Source organism: Pseudophryne corroboree, chromosome 5, assembly GCF_028390025.1.
Source record: "Pseudophryne corroboree isolate aPseCor3 chromosome 5, aPseCor3.hap2, whole genome shotgun sequence".
Taxonomy (NCBI): Eukaryota; Metazoa; Chordata; class Amphibia; order Anura; family Myobatrachidae; genus Pseudophryne; species Pseudophryne corroboree.
Genome location: NC_086448.1, coordinates 128,727,550 through 128,747,254, shown reverse-complemented (window position 1 = coordinate 128,747,254; position 19,705 = coordinate 128,727,550). Strand labels below are relative to the sequence as shown.

At 46.5% G+C, this 19,705-nt stretch overlaps 1 protein-coding gene across 7 annotated transcripts in view; it reads left to right on the top strand.

The window, feature by feature from the left end:
• OSBPL3 (oxysterol binding protein like 3) overlaps nt 1-19,705 on the top strand; it is a 404,452-nt gene that overhangs the window by 174,646 nt on the left and 210,101 nt on the right. Inside the window, exon 3 of one of the 7 annotated variants that reach the window (XM_063921704.1) lies at nt 2,737-2,803. The exons of the other annotated variants lie outside the window; for them this stretch is intronic. The gene's annotated coding sequence lies outside the window, so the exon portion shown is untranslated. The remainder of the gene's footprint in view (nt 1-2,736; nt 2,804-19,705) is intronic. 7 annotated transcript variants of the gene reach the window in all.

Below are 19,705 nucleotides of genomic sequence, written 5' to 3'. Positions count from 1 at the left end.
ACATTTGCTGCGCATTATTAGTGCTCCATACACATAATGACACACATACAGTAGTACCCTGTTACACATATGCCACACATTAATGCCCTTATACACATAATGACACACACAGTGGCCCTTTACACATATGTTGCACATTATTAAAGCATTTTTACATGACACACATAATGCTCCTTACACATATTCTGAACACTACTGCACAACCAACCCACTCGCATGCACACAGCACTCACACTTCCACTAGCACTGTGACCTCTGCCTCTGCTTGGATACAGATGTGTCCTCACAAATCTTGCATCAATGCTAACGTCGGGCACCTTTTTTTTTAATGAAAATGCATCTTATTTGCATTGCTATGTGGCTAGGATGCACAAGCAGCTTTTGCTGATTAAACTGATATGCAGCATGCCAATATGCTGTGGGAGACTGTGGCTGTATCTGCATATGAAATGCTACATACAGAATATAGGCATGCCGCATATCATTTTAATCCGCAGAAGCTGATGATGCCCCTAGGCATATCAAATGTCCTAGGCAATTGCCTAGTTTGCCTATGCCTATGGCCGGCTCTGGCCTATGTCGACATACACACCAATTTTCTAAAAAAAAAAACTTATTGTCGACTTTTTGACCTGTCGACATTTTAAATGTCTGTATTTTGACCTTGTTGGTATTTTAAATATCGTCATTTTGACCTTGTCGGTATTTTGACCATCTGTCAATTGTTGTCAGGATTTTCATACTGATCCCGTTCTATTGCCTGATGCTGTAATATTCCTGAATTTTGAAATGGATAACATTTCATAAATAACAGTATACAATAAGATGCACTTTTCATCCATCGGGTCCTCAAGAATTATTTTTTTTTATTCCTTACATAGTGCCTTGTACAAAAAAAAAAACAAGTTTAGGAAGAGTACATGACTACTGTACATATTTCTGGGGTTTGGTTATTGCCTTATGCGGGTGTTAAGGTTAAAGGTCAACATAGCCAAAAGGGCAACAGGTAATAGGTCAACAGATTCAAAAGGTCGACATGACAATGGTTGACACAAGTTTTTGTTTGGTTTTTTAAGTTTTTTTATGCTTTACCATACAAGTGGACTACGATTGGGAATAGTAACCTGTGCCAAGCGCAGTGAGGCACCTTGCCCAAAGCATGGCGAGCAAAGTGGTACACTATAGGAGAAACTAATATTTTTGTGTGTGTGTGTGTGCATTTGCATTGGAATGTGTGTTTTTTATAACCCGGTGTGCTGCATTTCCCTAATTGCTTGTTTCTTCATACATTCCATGTACTACAGGTTGAGTATCCCATATCCAAATATTCCGAAATACGGAATATTCCGAAATAAGGACTTTTCTGAGTGAGACTGAGATAGTGAAACCTTTGTTTTTTGATGGCTCAGTGTACACAAACTTTGTTTAATACTCAGTTATTAAACATATTGTATTAAATGACCTTCAGGCTGTGTGCATAAGGTGTATATGAAACATAAATGAATTGTGTGACTGTAGACACACTTTGTTTAATGCAAAAAGTTATTAAAAATATTGGCTAAAATTACCTTCAGGCTGGGTGTATAAGGTGTATATGTAACATAAATGCATTCTGTGCTTAGATTTAGGTCCCATCGCCATGATATCTCATTATGGTATGCAATTATTCCAAAATACGGAAAAATCCCATATCCAAAATTCCTCTGGTCCCAAGCATTTTGGATAAGGGATACTCAACCTGTATATATTTGATTGACTCAATTAATTCCATAAATGAAACTTGTTGAAATAAAATGTATTTTGTGATTGTTTTAACATGCGCAATACGTTTAAATGGGAAAGATGCATGCAGATAATCTAGCATTCCAGGAACCATATACAGGCGTGGAATCTGTTATCTGGTATTGGGTTTTGCAAATAAGTTTTCTTAAGTGTTATCCACTTGAGATAAACTTTTCTTAATGGACTGAGGGGGTAATTCAGAGTTGACTGTAGATGTGCTAAATTTAGCACATCTAAGATCAGTTACTCTGACATGCGGGGTGACGCCCAGCACAGGGCTAGTCCACCCCGCATGTCAGTCCCTGTCACCCTCTGCCCCCCCACACCTGGATAGGTACAAAAGCATTGCACGGCGGCAGTGCCTTTGCACCTGACGTAGCTCCCAGCCAGCACAGCTCCTGCACTCTGGCAGGGAGCTACCCGCCGCATGCCGGTTCACAGTGGCTGCGTGTGACATCACGCAGCCGCTGTGGCACGCCCACCTAACGGTCCGGACATACCTCCATTGCCCAGACTGCGCCTCGCCAATGGCGTTCTAACGCTGTTGGCACGCCCCCTCCCGCCCCGCTCCCCGCCACCGCCTCTGCCTGCCAATCAGGCAGAGGCGATCGCAGCCCAGAGATGCTCATGGCATCTAACTGGGCTCCCGGAGTGTGCACGCGCAGTGCGGCCGCTGCGCGTGCACACTCCACAAAAAGTTTCAGACTGCGATTGCTGCTGCAGCCATCCAGTCTGAATTAGCCCCTGAGTTATGTACAGCAACCGCAGGGAGGTACTGTAGCTGCCAGTGCCCTGATTCAGACAGTGGAGATTCCACTTGGTTTTCAGCACTGTTGAGCGGTGCTCCTCATATTACTGTAACTGTAGGTGGACGTACTCTGTATTATTATATATGTTATTTTTGAACAGGAGCAATTATTACAGTTTTAGTAAATTTCTCACTTTCTCTGACAGGGTCCACAGGTTATCCACAGGATAACAGTGGGATACGACGACTTTCTGCCTAAGAGATCCCATGTCGGTAGGCTCTCGAGAGTTGTCATCTATTTCATTAGTCTTTTATTGTTTCTTTTTATGCTATATTTCATATTGTGGAACTTGACTGCTGTGTTAAGTGTTTGTATTTTAGAATCCTTTTCATCACTAAAACATGTATTGTGCTGTACTGAGCACTTAAGGTAATGTCACTCTACTAGGCACAATGCAATATATTCTCAGACGTCTATTTTGAGGATAACAGGATAAAATACTGTGTCTAGGTAATATTCATGGTGGAAAATCCAAGAAAGAAAAGTCAGAGATCAGAAAAAAAATTAAAATCTAAATAAATGTTTCTCAGACTTAATTATTTAGCTGCACTATAGTTGACAGGAAGAACATCATAAAAACCTGTTTAACTATGTGCATTTAATGTTTTTCTCTAACTCTGGTTAACCGAATCATGGTTTGTGACCTGTCAAAATGTCATTCTTGTAGGAGGAGCCTGTTGACTATACAAACAGATGTGTACAATAGGAGTGCTTGCTCACCTGCCGGGTTCCTGGCAACAGTCTTGGTGAAACATGAATGATAAGGGAGTGCAACACTGATGTTTTTATCTTAGTTTGAAATGTTCGTTATGGCTACACAAACATGGTGACCTGCAGAAGCTGCAGCACTTTCCAAAGCTTGTCCTTGAAACCATAATCCTCATTTCTCTGACGTTCTAGTGGATGCTGGGAACTCCGTAAGGACCATGGGGAATAGACGGGCTCCGCAGGAGACTGGGCACTCCAAAAGAAAGATTAGGTACTATCTGGTGTGCACTGGCTCCTCCCTCTATGCCCCTCCTCCAGACCTCAGTTAGAATCTGTGCCCGGCCAGAGCTGGATGCACCTAGTGGGCTCTCCTGAGCTTGCTAGAAAGAAAGTATGTTAGTTTTTTTATTTTCAGTGAGATCTGCTGGCAACAGACTCACTGCTACGTGGGACTGAGGGGAGAGAAGCAAACCTACCTGCGTGCAGCTAGCTTGTGCTTCTTAGGCTACTGGACACCATTAGCTCCAGAGGGTTCGAACACAGGGCCTGACCTCGATTGTCCGTTCCCGGAGCCGCGCCGCCGTCCCCCTTGCAGAGCCAGAAGACAGGAGATAAAATCGGCGGCAGAAGACTCCGGTCTTCATTAAGGTAGCGCACAGCACTGCAGCTGTGCGCCATTGCTCCCACTGCACACCACACACTCCGGTCACTGTAGGGTGCAGGGCGCTGGGGGGGGGCGCCCTGGGCAGCAATAAGTATACCTTTTGGCAATATACACACATAATACAGTCTGGAAAACTGTATATGTGTAAAACTCCCGCCATTTTTAGTCAGAAACAGGACAGAAGCCCGCCGCTGAGGGGGCCGGGCCTTCTTCCTCAGCACACCAGCGCCATTTTCTCTTCACAGCTCCGCTGGAAGGAAGCTCCCCAGGCTCTCCCCGGCAGTATCCTGGTACACAAAGGGTGAAAAGAGAGGGGGGGGCACATAAATTTAGGCGCAAAATTTGTATATACAGCAGCTACTGGGTAAACACTGAGTTGTAGTGTAATCCCTGGGTTATATAGCGCTGGGGTGTGTGCTGGCATACTCTCTCTCTGTCTCTCCAAAGGGCCTTGTGGGGGAACTGTCCTCAAATAGAGCATCCCCTGTGTGTGTGGTGTGTCGGTACGTGTGTGTCGACATGTCTGAGGTAAAAGGCTCCTCTAAGGAGGTGATAGAGCGGATATGTGTGTGAGAGGGTGTCGCTGTCGACAACGCCGACACCTGTTTGGATATGTGTAAGTGCTAAGGTGAATTTATTGCACAAAAGGTTATGGAACAGACAGGAAATCTACCCATGTCTGTCCCTATGTCACAGAGACCTTCAGAGTCTCTCAATGCTCACTATCCATAATAACAAACACTGGTATCGACATGGAGTTTAACTCCACTGTCGACTACGATAATGCAAAGTTACAGCCAAGATGGCTATAAGGTATTCAATATATGATTATTGAAATAATAGATGATTTGCATATCACTGATGATTCATCTGTCCCTGACACGAGAGTACACATGTTTAAGGGGAAGAATGCTGAGGTAAATTTCCCTCCTCTCATGAGGAAAAAGAGCGGGAATCTCCAGACAAGAGACGGCAGCTTCCCACAAGAGAATTCTCAGGCTGTATCCTTTCCCCACTAGGGCCAGGATATGTTGAGAATCTTCCCCTGGGGTGTCCTATTTGCACAGATGGTAGCACTTGCTATTCTCAGGGATCCTGCAGATAGCGTGCACATTCTAGTATACTACCCAGACCGGCGATTGTGTCGGCATGGGTTTATAGCGCTGTGGCAGCGTGGACAGGTACCTTATCAGCAGAGATGAGACCCTAGTATGCAATATTAATATATTAAAGATGCTGTCTTAAGTGATAGATATATAGTTATAAAGCATGCCCAAAGAGACATGAGTATACTGGGTCCTAGAGTCAAAGCTATGTCAATCTCTGCTTGACGTGTCCTGTAGAATATGCATTGGACAGATGATGCCGACTTAAGAGGCATATGGAAGGCTGAGGATTGTGTGGAGAAGGGTTCTCGGGCCTGGTCTCCACAGCTATAGCTGGTAATTCTGCTAGTTTGCCTTATATTCCTGCACAGCCTAAGAAAGCACGACATTATTAAATGCAGCCTTTCGTATAAAGAAACAAGAAAGTCTGACGGGCGTCCTTTCTTGTCAGAGCCGGGCAGCTAGTTCCCAGGAACAGAAGTCCTCCCCGGCCCCTACAAAAATCCACCAATGTCGCTGGGGCTCCACAGGCGGAGCTAGGCCCGGTGGGGACACGCCTTCGTAAGTTCAGCCACAAGTGGGTTCACTCCCTGTTCGATCCCTGGGCAATAGATATTGTGTCTCAGGGATACAAGCTGGACTGTGAGAAGATGCCCCCTCACCGACGGCCCTGCGGGCTAACCCCCCAAGAGAGGGAGCCAGTGTTATCTGCAATTCACAAATTGTATCTTTAACAGGTGGTGGTCAAGGGTCCCCTCCTTCAACAAGAGGGTATTATTATTAGACCATGTTGTAATCCCGAAACCAGACTGTTCGGTCAGACCCATATTGAATTAAAAATCCCTGAACATATACCTGAGAAGGTTCAAGTTCAAGATGGAATCGCTAAGAGCGGTCAGTGCAAGCCTAAAAAGGGGGAGACTTTATTGTGAATCGGGACATAAGGGATGCATACCTTCAGGTCCCCATTTATCCACCTCATTAGGCGTACCTCAGAATTGCGGCACGGGATTGTCATTACCAATTTCAGATGTTGCCGTTTGGTCTCTCCACGGCCCCGAGAATATTCACCATGGTAATGGCGGATATGATTATGCTCCTGCGGAAGCAAGGTGTCACTATTATCACGTACTTGGACGATCTCCTCATAAAAGCGAGATCAAGAGAGCAGTTGCTGAACAGCGTATAACTTTCTCTGGAAGTGTAACGGCAACACGGCTGGATTCTATATATTCCAAAGTCGCAGTTGTTTCCTACAGCTCATCTGCCTCTCCTAGGCACGATCCTAGACACAGACCAGAAAAGGGTTATCTCCCGATAGAGAGAGCTCAGGAGCTCATGACACTGGTCAGGAATCTATTAAAACCAAAACAGGTGTCAGTGCATCACTGCACTCGAGTCCTGGGAAGGATGGTGGCATCATACGAGGCCATCCCCTTAGGCAGGTTCCATGCGAGGACCTTCCAATGGGACTTACTGGACAAGTGGTCCGGATCACCTCTTCAGATGCATCGGTTAATCACCCTATCCCCTAGGGCCAGGGTGTCTCTCCTGTGGTGGCTGCAGAGTGCTCACCTTCTCGAGGGCCGCAGATTCGGCATTCAGGACTGGATCCTGGTGACCACGGATGCAAGCCTCCGAGGGTGGGGGGCTGTTACACAGGGAAGAAATTTCCAAGGTCTGTGGTCAAGTCAACTGACTCGCCTTCACATCAATATCCTCGAACTAAGGGCCATATACAATGCCCTAAGTCAAGCGGAGATCCTGCTTCGCGACCAACCGGTTCTGATCCAGTCAGACCGCAGGGGTTCATGTAAACCGCCAAGGCGGCACAAGGAGCAGGGTGGCGAGGGTAGAAGCCACCAGAATTCTTCGCTGGGCGGAGAATCAAGTAAGCGCACTGTCAGCAGTGTTCGTTCCGGGAGTGGACATCTGGGAAGCAGACTTCCTCAGCAGGCACGACCTCCACCCGGGAAAGTGGGGACTTCATCAGGAAGTCTTCACGCAGTTTGCAAATTGATGGGAACTGCCTAAGGTGGACTAGATGGCGTCCCACCTCAATAAAAAGCTAAAAAAAGGTTTTACGCCGGGTCAAGGGACCCTCAGGTGATAGCTGTGGTCGCACTAGTAACACCGTGGGTGTTCCAGTCGGTCTCTGTATTCCCTCCTCTTCCTCTCATACCCAAGGGCTGAGAATTGTAATAAAAGGAGGGGTGAAAACAATATTCTTTGCTCCGAATTGGCCAAGAAGGACTCGGTACCCGGAGCTGCAGGAAATGCTCTCAGAGGACTCAGGGCTTCTGCCTCTCAGACAGGACATGTTGCAACAGGGGACCTGTCTGTTCCAAAATTTACCGCGGCTGCATTTGACGGCATGGCGGTTGAACGCCGGATCCTAGCGGAAAAGGGCATTCCGGATGCAGTTATTCCTACGCTGATAAAGGCTAGGAAAGACGTGACAGCAAGACTTTTTCACTGTATATGGCGAAAATAGGTTGCTTGGTGTGAGGCCGGGAAGGCCCTACAGAGGAATTCCAGCGGGGTCGATTCCTGCACTTCCTACAGTCAGGAGTGACTATGGGCCTAAAATTAGGATCCATAAAGGTCAAGATTTCGGCCCTATACATTTTCTCTAAAAATGAACTGGCTTCACTGCCTGAAGTTCAGACGTTGTTCCGGGGGTGCTGCATATTCAGCCTCCTTTTGTGCCGCCGGTGGCACCTTGGGATCTTAATGTTGTGTTGGATTTCCTGAAATCCCACTGGTTTGAGCCACTTAAGACCATGGAGCTAAAATATCTCACGTGGAAAGTGGTCATGCTATTGGCCTTAGCTTCGGCTAGGCGTGTGTCAGTATTGGCGGTTTTGTCATGTAAAAACTTTTATCTGATCTTCCATATGGACAGGGCAGAATTGAGGACTCGTCCCCAATTTCTTCCTAGGGTGGTATCATCGTTTCATTTGAACCAGCCTATTGTGGTGCCTGCGGCTACTAGGGACTTGGAGGATTTCAAGTTGCTGGACGTAGTCCGGGCTTTGAAAATTTATGTTTCCAGAAAGGCGGGAGTCAGAAAGTCTGACTCGCTGTTTATTCTGTATGCAGCCAACAAGGTTGGCGCTCCTGCTTCGAAGCAGACTATTGTTCGCTGGATCTATAGCACGATTCAGCTGGTTCACTCTGCGGCTGGATTGCCGCATCCAAAATGGTGAAAGCCCGTTCCACAAGGAAGGTGGGCTCTTCTTGGGCGGCTGCCCGAAGGGTCTCGGCTTTACAGCTTTGCCGAGCTGCTACTTGGTCGGGGTCAAACAAGTTTGCTAAGTTCTACAAGTTTGATACCCTGGCTGAGGAGGACCTTGAGTTTGCTCATGCAGTGCTGCAGAGTCATCCGCACTCTCCCGCCCGTTTGGGAGCTTTGGTATAATCCCCATGGTCCTTACGGAGTTCCCAGCATCCACTAGGACGTCAGAGAAAATAAGAATTTACTCACCGGTAATTCTATTTCTCGTAGTCCGTAGTGAATGCTGGGCGCCCGTCCCAAGTGCTGACTCTCTGCAATACATGTATATAGTTATTGCTTAACTAAAGGGTTATTGTTATGAGCCATCTGTTACTGAGGCTCAGTTGTTATTCATACTGTTAACTGGGTATGGTTATCACAAGTTGTACGGTGTGGCTGGTATGAGTCTTACCCTGGATTCCAAATCCTTTCCTTGTTGTATCAGCTCTTCCGGGCACAGTTTCCTTAACTGAGGTCTGGAGGAGGGGCATAGAGGGAGGAGCCAGTGCACACCAGATAGTACCTAATCTTTCTTTTGGAGTGCCCAGTCTCGTGCGGAGCCCGTCTATTCCCCATGGTCCTTACGGAGTTCCCAGCATCCACTACGGACTACGAGAAATAGAATTACCGGTGAGTAAATTCTTATTTTCTCTTACGTCCTAGAGGATGCTGGAGACTCCGTAAGGACCATGGGGTATAGACGGGCTCCGCAGGAGACATGGGCACTATAAAGAACTTTAGAATGGGTGTGCACTGGCTCCTCCCTCTATGCCCCTCCTCCAGACCTCAGTTAGATCCTGTGCCCAGAGGAGACTGGGTGCATTACAGGGGAGCTCTCCAAAGAAAGAATTTTGTTAGGTTTTTTATTTTCAGGGAGCACTGCTGGTAACAGGCTCCCTGCATCGTGGGACTGAGGAGAGAGAAGCAGACCTACTGAAGTTATAGGCTCTGCTTCTTAGGCTACTGGACACCATTAGCTCCAGAGGGTCGGAACGCAGGTCTCACCCTAGCCGTTCGTCCCAGAGCCGCGCCGCCGTCCTCCTTGCAGAGCCGGAAGATGGAAGCTGGGTGATTATTAGAAGAAAGAAGACTTCAAAGGCGGCAGAAGACTTCAGTTCTTCTCTGAGGTAACGCTGCGCGCCATTGCTCCCACACACAACACACACTGCAGGCACGGATGGGTGCAGGGCGCAGGGGGGGGGTGCGCCCTGGGCAGCAATAATAAACCTCTAGGACTGGCTAATATATTATATAGGCTGCGGAGGCAGTAGATATACAATCCCCCGCCAGTGTTTGTAAATTTGAGAAGGACCGAAGCCTGCCGCTGAGGGGGCAGACCTTGGTACCACAGCACTAACCAGCGCCATTTTCTCCACAGTACACTGCAGAGACGCTGGCTCCCCGGACTCTCCCCTGCTGAACACAGTGACAGAGGGCAAAAAGAGGGGGGGGGGGGGGCACTTATCATTGGCGCAGTGAGTGTATATTGTTATATATATATACAGGTTGAGTATCCCATATCCAAATATCCGAAATACGGAATATTCCGAAATACGGACTTTTTTGAGCGAGAGTGAGATAGTGAAACTTTTGTTTTTTGATGGCTCAATGTACACAAACTTTGTTTAATACACACAGTTATTAAAAATATTGTATTGAATGACCTTCAGACTGTGTATATAAGGTGTATATGAAACATAAATGAATTGTGTGAATGTAGACACACTTTGTTTAATGCACAAAGTTATAAAAAATATTGGCTAAAATTACCTTCAGGCTGTGTGTATAAGGTGCATATAAAACATAAATGCATTCTGTGCTTAGATTTAGGTCCCATTGCCATGATATCGCATTATGGTATGCAATTATTCCAAAATACGGAAAAATCCGATATCCAAAATACCTCTGGTCCCAAGCATTTTGGATAAGGGATACTCAACCTGTGTGTGTATGTATATATATGTATATGTGTGTATATATATATATATATATATATATATACATATATATATATATGTGTGTGTGTGTGTGTGTGTGTGTGTATATATATATATATATATATATATATATATGTGTGTATATATGTGCGTATGTATGTGTGTATGTATGTGTATGTATATATATATATATATATATATATATATATATACTCCAAAGGGCCTTATTGGGGAACTGTCTCCAGATAGAAATTTCCCTGAGTGTGTGGGGGTGTCGGTATTTGTGTGTCGGCATGTCTGAAGCGGAAGGCTCTTCTAAGGAGGAGTTGGAGCAGATGATTGTGGTGTCTCCATCGGCAACGCCGACACCTGACTGGTTGGATATGTGCAATGTTGTAAATGCAAATGTGGCTTTATTACATAAGAGGTTGGACAAAGCAGAGTCCAGAGATAAAGCAGGGAGTCAATCCATGGCTTTAACTGTGTCACAGGGCCCTTCTGGGTCTCAGAAACGCCCACTGTCCCAAGTAGCAGACACTGATACCGTCACGGATTCTGACTCCAGTGTCGACTACGATGATGCGAGGTTACACCCAAGGGTGGCCAAAAGTATTCATTATATGATTATTGCAATTAAAGATGTTTTGCATATCACAGATGATCCCTCTGTCCCTGACACGAGGGTACACATGTTTAAAGAAAAGAAACCTGAGGTAACTTTTCCCCCATCTCATGAGCTGAATGAGTTATTTGAAAAAGCTTGGGAAACTCCAGGCAAGAAACTGCAGATTCCCAAGAGAATTCTTATGGCATATCCTTTCCCGGCTAAGGACAGGGTACGGTGGGAATCCTCGCCAAGAGTAGACAAGGCGTTAACGCGCTTGTCCAAAAAGGTGGCGCTGCCGTCTCCAGATACAGCAGCTCTCAGGGATCCTGCTGATCGCAGGCAGATAACTACCTTGAAGTCAATTTATACACATACGGGTGCCTTGCTCAGACCGGCAATAGCGTCGGCTTGGGTTTGTAGCGCTGTAGCAGCTTGGACAGATACCTTGTCAGCTGACATTGATACCCTGGATAGGGATACCATTTTATTGACCTTGGGTCACATTAAAGACGCAGTCCTATATATGAGAGATGCTCAGAGAGACGTTGGCCTGCTGGGTTCGAGAGCCAATGCCATGGCGATTTCTGCCAGGCGAGCCCTGTGGACCCGCCAATGGACTGGTGATGCCGATTCAAAGAGGCATATGGAGGTTTTGCCTTACAAGGGTGAGGACTTATTTGGGGAAGGTCTCACGGACCTGGTTTCCACGGCTACTGCAGGTAAATCTACTTTTTTACCTTATGTTTCCTCACACCAAAAGAAATCGCCACAATATCAGATGTAGTCCTTTCGGTCGCATAAGTCCAGAAGAGGTCGGGGATCTTCCTTTCTCGCCAGAGGTAAAGGTAGAGGGAAAAAACTGCCGGCTACGGCTAGTTCCCAGGAGCAGAAGTCCTCCCCGGCTTCTACTAAATCCACCGCATGACGCTGGGGCTCCACTGAGGGAGTCCGCCCCGGTGGAGGCACGTCTTCGACTCTTCAGCCACGTCTAGGTTCAATCAGAGGTGGATCCCTGGGCAATGGACATTGTATCCCAGGGTTACAAGCTGGAATTCGAAGATGTGCCTCCTCGCCAGTTTTTCAAATCGGCCTTACCAGCTTCTTCTTCAGAAAGGGAGGTAGTTTTAGCTGCAATTCAAAAACTGTGTCATCAACAAATGGTTGTCAAGGTTCCCCTACTTCAACAGGGGAAGGAGTACTATTCAACCCTGTTTGTGGTCCCGAAACCGAATGGCTTGGTCAGACCCATTCTGAATTTAAATATCCCTAAACCTGTACTTGAAAAGGTTCAAATTCAAGATGGATTCGCTCAGGGCGGTTATCGCCAGCCTGGAAGGGGGGGATTTTATGGTATCACTAGACATAAAGGATGCATACCTTCATGTCTCCATATATCCGCCTCATCAGGCGTACCTGAGATTCGCTGTACAGGACTGTCATTACCAGTTTCAGACGTTGCCCTTTGGGCTTTCCACGGCCCCGAGGATTTTCACCAAAGTAATGGCGGAAATGATGGTGCTCCTGCGCAAGCAGCGAGTCACAATTATCCTGTACTTGGACGATCTCCTGGTAAAAGCGAGATCGAGAGAACAATTGCTGAAAAGCGTGTCGCTCTCCCTAAGCGTGCTGCAGCAACACGGCTGGATTCTCAATCTACCAAAGTCACATTTGGTTCCAACGACCCGGTTGACTTTCTTGGGCATGATTCTAGACACGGAACAAAAGAGGGTTTTTCTCCCGGTGGAAAAAGCCCAGGAACTCCAGAACTTGGTCAGGGACCTGTTGAAACCGAAAAGTGTGTCGGTCCATCACTGCACGCGAGTTCTGGGGAAAATGGTGGCGTCTTACAAGGCCATTCCCTTCGGCAGGTTCCATGCGAGGACTTTTCAGTGGGACCTTCTGGACAAGTGGTCCGGGTCCCATCTACACATTCATCAAAAGATGCCAGGGCCAGGGTGTCTCTCCTGTGGTGGCTGCAGAGTGCTCACCTTCTAGAGGGTCGCAGGTTCGGCATTCAGGACTGGGTTCTGGTGACCACGGACGCGAGCCTCCGAGGATGGGGAGCAGTCACACACAAGGAAGAAACTTCCAGGGACTATGGTCAAGCCAGGAGGCTTGTCTACACATCAACGTACTGGAATTGAGGGCCATATACAATGGCCTGCGTCAGGTGGAGAATCTTCTTCACAATCTACCGGTTCTGATTCAGTCAGACAACGTCACAGCCGTGGCTCATGTAAACCGCCAAGGCGGAATAAGAAGCAGAGTGGCAATGGCGGAAGCCACCAGGGTTCTTCGCTGGACGGAAAATCATGTAAGCGCTTTGACAGCAGTCTTCATTCCGGGAGTGGACAACTGGGAAGCAGATTTCCTCAGCAGACACGATCTCCATCCAGGGGAGTGGGGACTTCATCAAGAAGTCTTTGCAGAGATAACAAGTCTGTGGGGGCTTCCGCAAATAGACATGATGGTGTCACGTCTCAACAAGAAGCTGCGGAGGTATTGTGCGAGGTCAAGGGACCCTCAGGCAGTGGCAGTGGACGCCCTGGTGACACCGTGGATGTTTCAGTCGGTCTATGTGTTCCCTCCTCTTCCACTCATCTCAAAGATATTGAGAATCATAAGAAGAAAAAGAGTGCAGACAATACTCATTGTTCCAGATTGGCCTCGAAGGGCCTGGTATTCGGATCTTCAGGAAATGCTCACAGAAGATCCGTGGCCTCTTCCTCTCGGAGAGGACCCGTTGCAACAGGGGCCCTTTCTGTTCCAAGACTCACCATGGCTGCGTTTGACGGCATGGCGGTTGAACGCCGAATCCTAGCTGGGAAGGGCATTCCGGAAGAAGTCATCCCTACTCTGATAAGGGCTAGGAAGGAGGTAACGGCGAAGCATTATCACCGTATCTGGAGGAAGTACGTAGTTTGGTGTGAAACCAAGAATGCTCCTGCGGAGTGGATATGGGCCTAAAATTAGGCTCCATTAAGGTACAGATTTCGGCCCTATCAATTTTCTTTCAGAAGGAATTGGCTTCTCTCCCAGAAGTCCAGACTTTTGTAAAGGGAGTGCTGCACATACAGCCTCCTTTTGTGCCTCCAGTGGTACCATGGGACTATTTAACGTGGTGTTACAGTTCCTGAAATCTCACTGGTTTGAGCCACTTCAAACGGTGGAATTAAAATTCCTCACTTGGAAGGTGGTCATGTTGTTGGCCTTGGCATCTGCAAGGCGGGTGTCTGAGTTGGCGGCTTTGTCTCACAAAAGCCCCTATCTGATTTTTCATGTGGATAGAGCAGAATTGCGGACTCGTCCTCAATTTTTGCGTAAGGTGGTTTCATCGTTTCATATGAACCAACCTATTGTGGTGCCTGTGGCTACGGGGGACTTGGAGGATTCCAAGTCCCTTGATGTAGTCAGGGCCTTGAAAATGTATGTAGCAAGGATGGCTCGGGTTAGGAAAACAGAGGCTCTGTTTGTCCTGTATGCAGCCAACAAGGTTGGCTCTCCTGCTTCTAAGCAGACTATTGCCCGCTGGATCTGTTACACGATTCAGCAGGCTCATTCTACGGCTGGATTGCCGTTACCAAATTCAGTAAAGGCCCATTCCACTAGGAAGGTGGGCTCTTCTTGGGCGGCTGCCCGAGGCGTCTCGGCATTACAGCTTTGCCGAGCGGCGACTTGGTAGGGTTCAAACACTTTTGCAGAATTCTACAAGTTTGATACCCTGGCTGATGAGGACCTACTGTTTGCTCAATCGGTGCTGCAGAGTCATCCGCACTCTCCCGCCCGGTCTGGAGCTTTGGTATAATCCCCATGGTCCTTACGGAGTCCCCAGCATCCTCTAGGACGTAAGAGAAAATAAGATTTTAAACCTACCGGTAAATCGTTTTCCCCTAGTCCGTAGAAGATGCTGGGCGCCCGTCCCAGTGCGGACTAAATTCTGCAAGACTTGTATATAGTTATTGCTTACATAAGGGTTATGTTACAGTTTTGATCAGTCTCTGACTGATGCTGTTTTGTTTCATACTGTTGACTGGTTCGTATATTCCAGGTTATACGGTGTGGATGGTGTGGGCTGGTATGAATCTTGCCCTTGGATTAACAATATCCTTTCCTCGTACTGTCCGTCTCCTCTGGGCACAGTTTCTCTAACAGGTCTGGAGGAGGGGCATAGAGGGAGGAGCCAGTGCACACCCATTCTAAAGTTCTTTATAGTGCCCATGTCTCCTGCGGAGCCAGTCTATACCCCATGGTCCTTACGGAGTCCCCAGCTTCCTCTACGGACTAGGAGAAAAAGATTTACCGGTAGGTTTAAAATCTTATTTTTAGTAATCAAACTTTGTGCTGAATTAGGTCTAGTACAGCCAAATGTGTCCAGAGTGACGTAGTTTTGTGTTTTCCCGCTGTGCAGAATGGAAGGAATCCTATGCCGTTTTCAGCTATCTTGATGCCTACTTCCCAACATGTTTTTTCTGTAACTTTCACATCCTTGCACTCAATGTTGTCACAGATATTTCTTACCCTCGCACAGCACCCCCAATATTTATTACATGAGAGGATTATCACCTTTCAATACGATTATCTGTCGAGCACTGGGAAGAGTTCTGGCAAAGAGAAGGAAAACAATGGGACTGTGTTAAATGATGAGCTCTCCTATGAGACTTAACACGGTCATAGATATTACGTAAAGTCCGGTAACAAGAATATTATTTCATGTTCATCCTTAAATAATTACATTAGACTACTAAACCTCAAACGGGCTCTTAAGACCCACTTCTTTACCAAACCCAGCCAAATCTCACCCTAACCCTCTGTTCCACGCTCTCTATGTACCCCATCTGCGTCACCCCTGTCTGTCTACCCCTTCCCTTAGAATGTAAGCTCTCGCGAGTAGGGCCCTCTTCCCTCGTGCTTATTCTTTTCTTAGTTTAATAATCCTCAACTGCCCAAATCCCGCAGTTTTTTGGCCACCTTGTAACTTATCTCTGTCGTTTACTGGTGTAGTTATGTTTAGTTACCCTGTACTTGTCCTATATTCAACTGTAAGTCACTGTTTTCCTGTTTTGATTATGTGCATATGTACTCTGTAATTGGGCGCTGCAGAACCCTTGTGGCGTCATATAAATAAAGAATAATAATAATTACAATAGAAATTAAGACATATAGGGTAAAAGTGGTACCCTAAGACAGTGGACAAATCCTTCAGTTGATGTGAACCAGTAACTATGGAAACTTATTGGGCATTTGAACATACATTCTATGCCATAGTGAAATGTTTCATATTAATATTTTTTTTATTAATAAGACCTGATCAGCTCACAACTAATGGGCCCTACAGACATGCCGATCCGCCACCGCGGTGCCCGACTGCCGATACGGGCGACCCGGCGGCGGGGGGGCAGTGACGGGGGGAGTGAAGTTTCTTCACTCCCCCCGTCACGCGGCTCCATTGAAGAGCAGGCAAATATGGAGATCGTCCATATTGGTCTGCATGCACAGCCGACGGGGGACCAGCGATGAACGAGAGCGGGGCCGCGCATCGTACATCGCTGGAGCCTCCACACTGAAAGATATGAACGAGTTCTCGTTCATTTATGAACGAAATCGTTCATATCTTTCAAAGAAATCGGCATGTGTGTAGGGCCTATAATGTTCCTGTTGTGTGGATATGCACAACTCTCCTCCCCTTCATACCACTGCAGTCACCTGGCTACAGAAAAATAAATCTTGTTTATCTACAGTTCCATGAAACTTGGTGAAGCAGTACACCTATGGAACTCCTTCTCTTGCCACATCACAAACAACTCCATCTTATGTTGCAAACCTATGTTCTTTGGTGGAAATCTATGTGCCCCTGTACAACTGTAAGAGGCTTTTTGCGTGAAGGGTGACATTGAATCATCTTTGTTCATCATTTTCTCATTGTTTTTATCTGCAGCCTCAAGTTTAATTGTGCCATTATTATGGAGCTCCAATAATGATGGTTCACATTAGAATGTATTACATTTCTGATGGTCAAAGGATCCGTATTCTGCAATTGTTGTTTTGTGTGTGGCCTTGACATAGTAGCAGTCTAAATCAGATTGGACATTGGGCCTAATTCAGACCTGATCGCTAGCAGGCGATTTTTGCACTGCTGCGATCAGATAGTCACCGCCTACAGGGGGAGTGTATTTTAGCTGTGTAAGTGTGCGAACGCATGTGTAGCAGAGCTGTACAAACTGATCTTGTGCAGTCTCTGCGCAGCCCAGGACTTACTAACCCGCTGCGATCACTTCAGCCTGTCCGGGACCGGAATTGACGACAGGAAACCTACCTGCAAACGCATAGACACGCCTGCGTTTTTCCAGACACTCCCAGAAAATGGTCATTTGACACCCACAAACGCCTTCTCCCTGCCAATCTCCTCGCGATCGCCCGTGCGAATGGATCCGTCGCACAAACCCATCCCTGAGTGGAGATCTGCTTTGTACCCGTGCGACGCACCTGCGCATTGCAGTGCATGTGCAGTTTGGACCTGTTCGCCTGCTGTGCGAAAAAGCACAGCAGCAATCAGGTCTGAATTACCCCCATTATGCATACTTCCCAACATCCGGACCTGGTAAATAGGGACTCCATTGCATCCACCCAAAAAGGGGGTTTGACCTATTGAAAAGCACAAGCCACACCTCCCATTTTTTGTAACTGTGGGGCATGCCCAGCGCTTTGTGAGCTGCTGGAATGCCCCCAGTCCCTCTGTCTCCCATGAATAGACGCTAAGCAGAGCAGTGAGTGACAGAAGCCTCCCAACTGCCCCACCAACACCACGGGACTGTCCTGTGACAGTTGGGATGTATGTATTATGGCAGCAAAAACCAAGTTAAAAATGGACCCCCTCTGTCATGCTAGCCTATATTTAAGACATCTGGGAGTCCCAAGTGGCAAATGCAGGGAGCATGGTAATAATAGTCATGTGCTCATGACCGTGCCCCCTGTTGTACAATTGCCCACTTTATGCCATGAAGCAGCATGGAAGGATCCATGACTGCATATCACTTCATCAATCCCCTGGGATGCAGTCAATTTACCTCCAATCAAAATCCCGACGGTCGAAATCCCGACAGCAATTGACCGACGATCAAAATCCCGACCAAGATCAAAATGCCGACATGGACAAAATACCGACATGTAAAATGCCGACCGGTCAAAATGCCGACATGAGTTTTTCATGATTTTTTTCATTAAAACCGACTTGTTCATACTTTACCATCCCAGTGGACCCTGAGGGGGAATATAATAGTGTGCCGAGCGCAGCGAGGCACCGTGCCTGAAGCTTGGCGAGCGCAGCGGTACACTTATATGGTGTCCATGTCGACATACACACAAAAAATAATGAAAAACGCATGTCTGTATTTTGACCTGTTGGCATTTTACATGTCAGTATTTTGACCTTGTCGCAATTTTAAATGTCGGTATTTTGTCCATGTCAAGATTTTGACCTTGTCGGGATTTTGGCCATCTGTCAATTGCTGCCGGGATTTCGTCCGTCGGGATTTTGATTGGAGGTATTTCATACCGATCCCAAGCCCCCAATGTGGCTGTTTGTAGGGAAGTTATCGCCCTGATCTCCTGAGTCTGGGGAACTTCATAAAATTCAGGAGTCTCCAGGACATTCAGGAAGAGAAGCCCCTTGTTTGTGGGTTGATTCTATATCGGGGTGGGAGAAGGGACCTTCTGACGCACCTAGGGGAAGAGACACGTCACCAGGGGGTGGAGCTACGGCCAAACAGGGTACCCGAAAAGTACGCTCGCCACGCTTCGGGCTCGGTGGCTCGCTCCGCATCGCTCGCCACCTGATTACTAAAGGTAATAGATGGTGGCGTGGATAATAGAAGAATTATCCCGCTGGCCTAGCTCCTCCCCCTTGTGTCATGGCTCCTCCCCCTGCCGGAAAAGGTCCCTTAGCCCACTTGAATCTAGCATCAACCCTTGTTTTTGTATATAGTTTGAAACCACAAGTGCCTGAATTAGGTCTGTTTGTCAGGTCCTAACAAAGTGCTGGGGAACCTTTGCATATAAAATATAACTGTAAATCAGTTTGTGTGGGTTTTCTTTTTGTTCTTAGGCAAATATAATGGCAAATTTATGTCCTAAGAAGATTATATGAATGACATTTTACTTTTGCACTGTAGCAAACAGATTTTGATGAGCTGTAAGAATTATATTTCAGCCCATGCGTATATCCTTAGTTCTTGGAAAAGTAGATTATAGATGCAAAAAAAAAAAAAAAAAAAAGAAGTTTTTCTTATTTTATGCCGTTGACTGTCTTTTAATATTTCCAATAACATGTTAATGGACTGGGTGACATTTAGTTTACATTTATTTGGGCTCCATGAAAGAACATGCTTATGTCACACACAGATGAACACGACTAACATCATTTTATGACCATTTGGATGACTGTTACTATGTCTAATTATTTATCTCTTCTGTTAATAAATGTATGCTGACTCAGTTATTACTAAATTATGTTAAGATTACAGCTCCTACACACCCAGACAAATGCTGTAAAGTGAGTTGCTGTTCCCATATAAGATTCAATTGATTAGATAAACAATGATAGAAACATAGAATTTGACGGCAGATAAGAACCACTTGGCCCATCTAGTCTGCCCCTTTTTTATTTTATCCTTTAGGTAATCTCAACCCTTTTTTAACCTTAATTCTTTGTAAGGATATTCATATGCCTGTCCCAAGCATGTTTAAATTGCCCTACAGTCTTAGCCTCTACCACCTCTGATGGGAGGCTATTCCACTTATCCACTACCCTTTCTGTGAA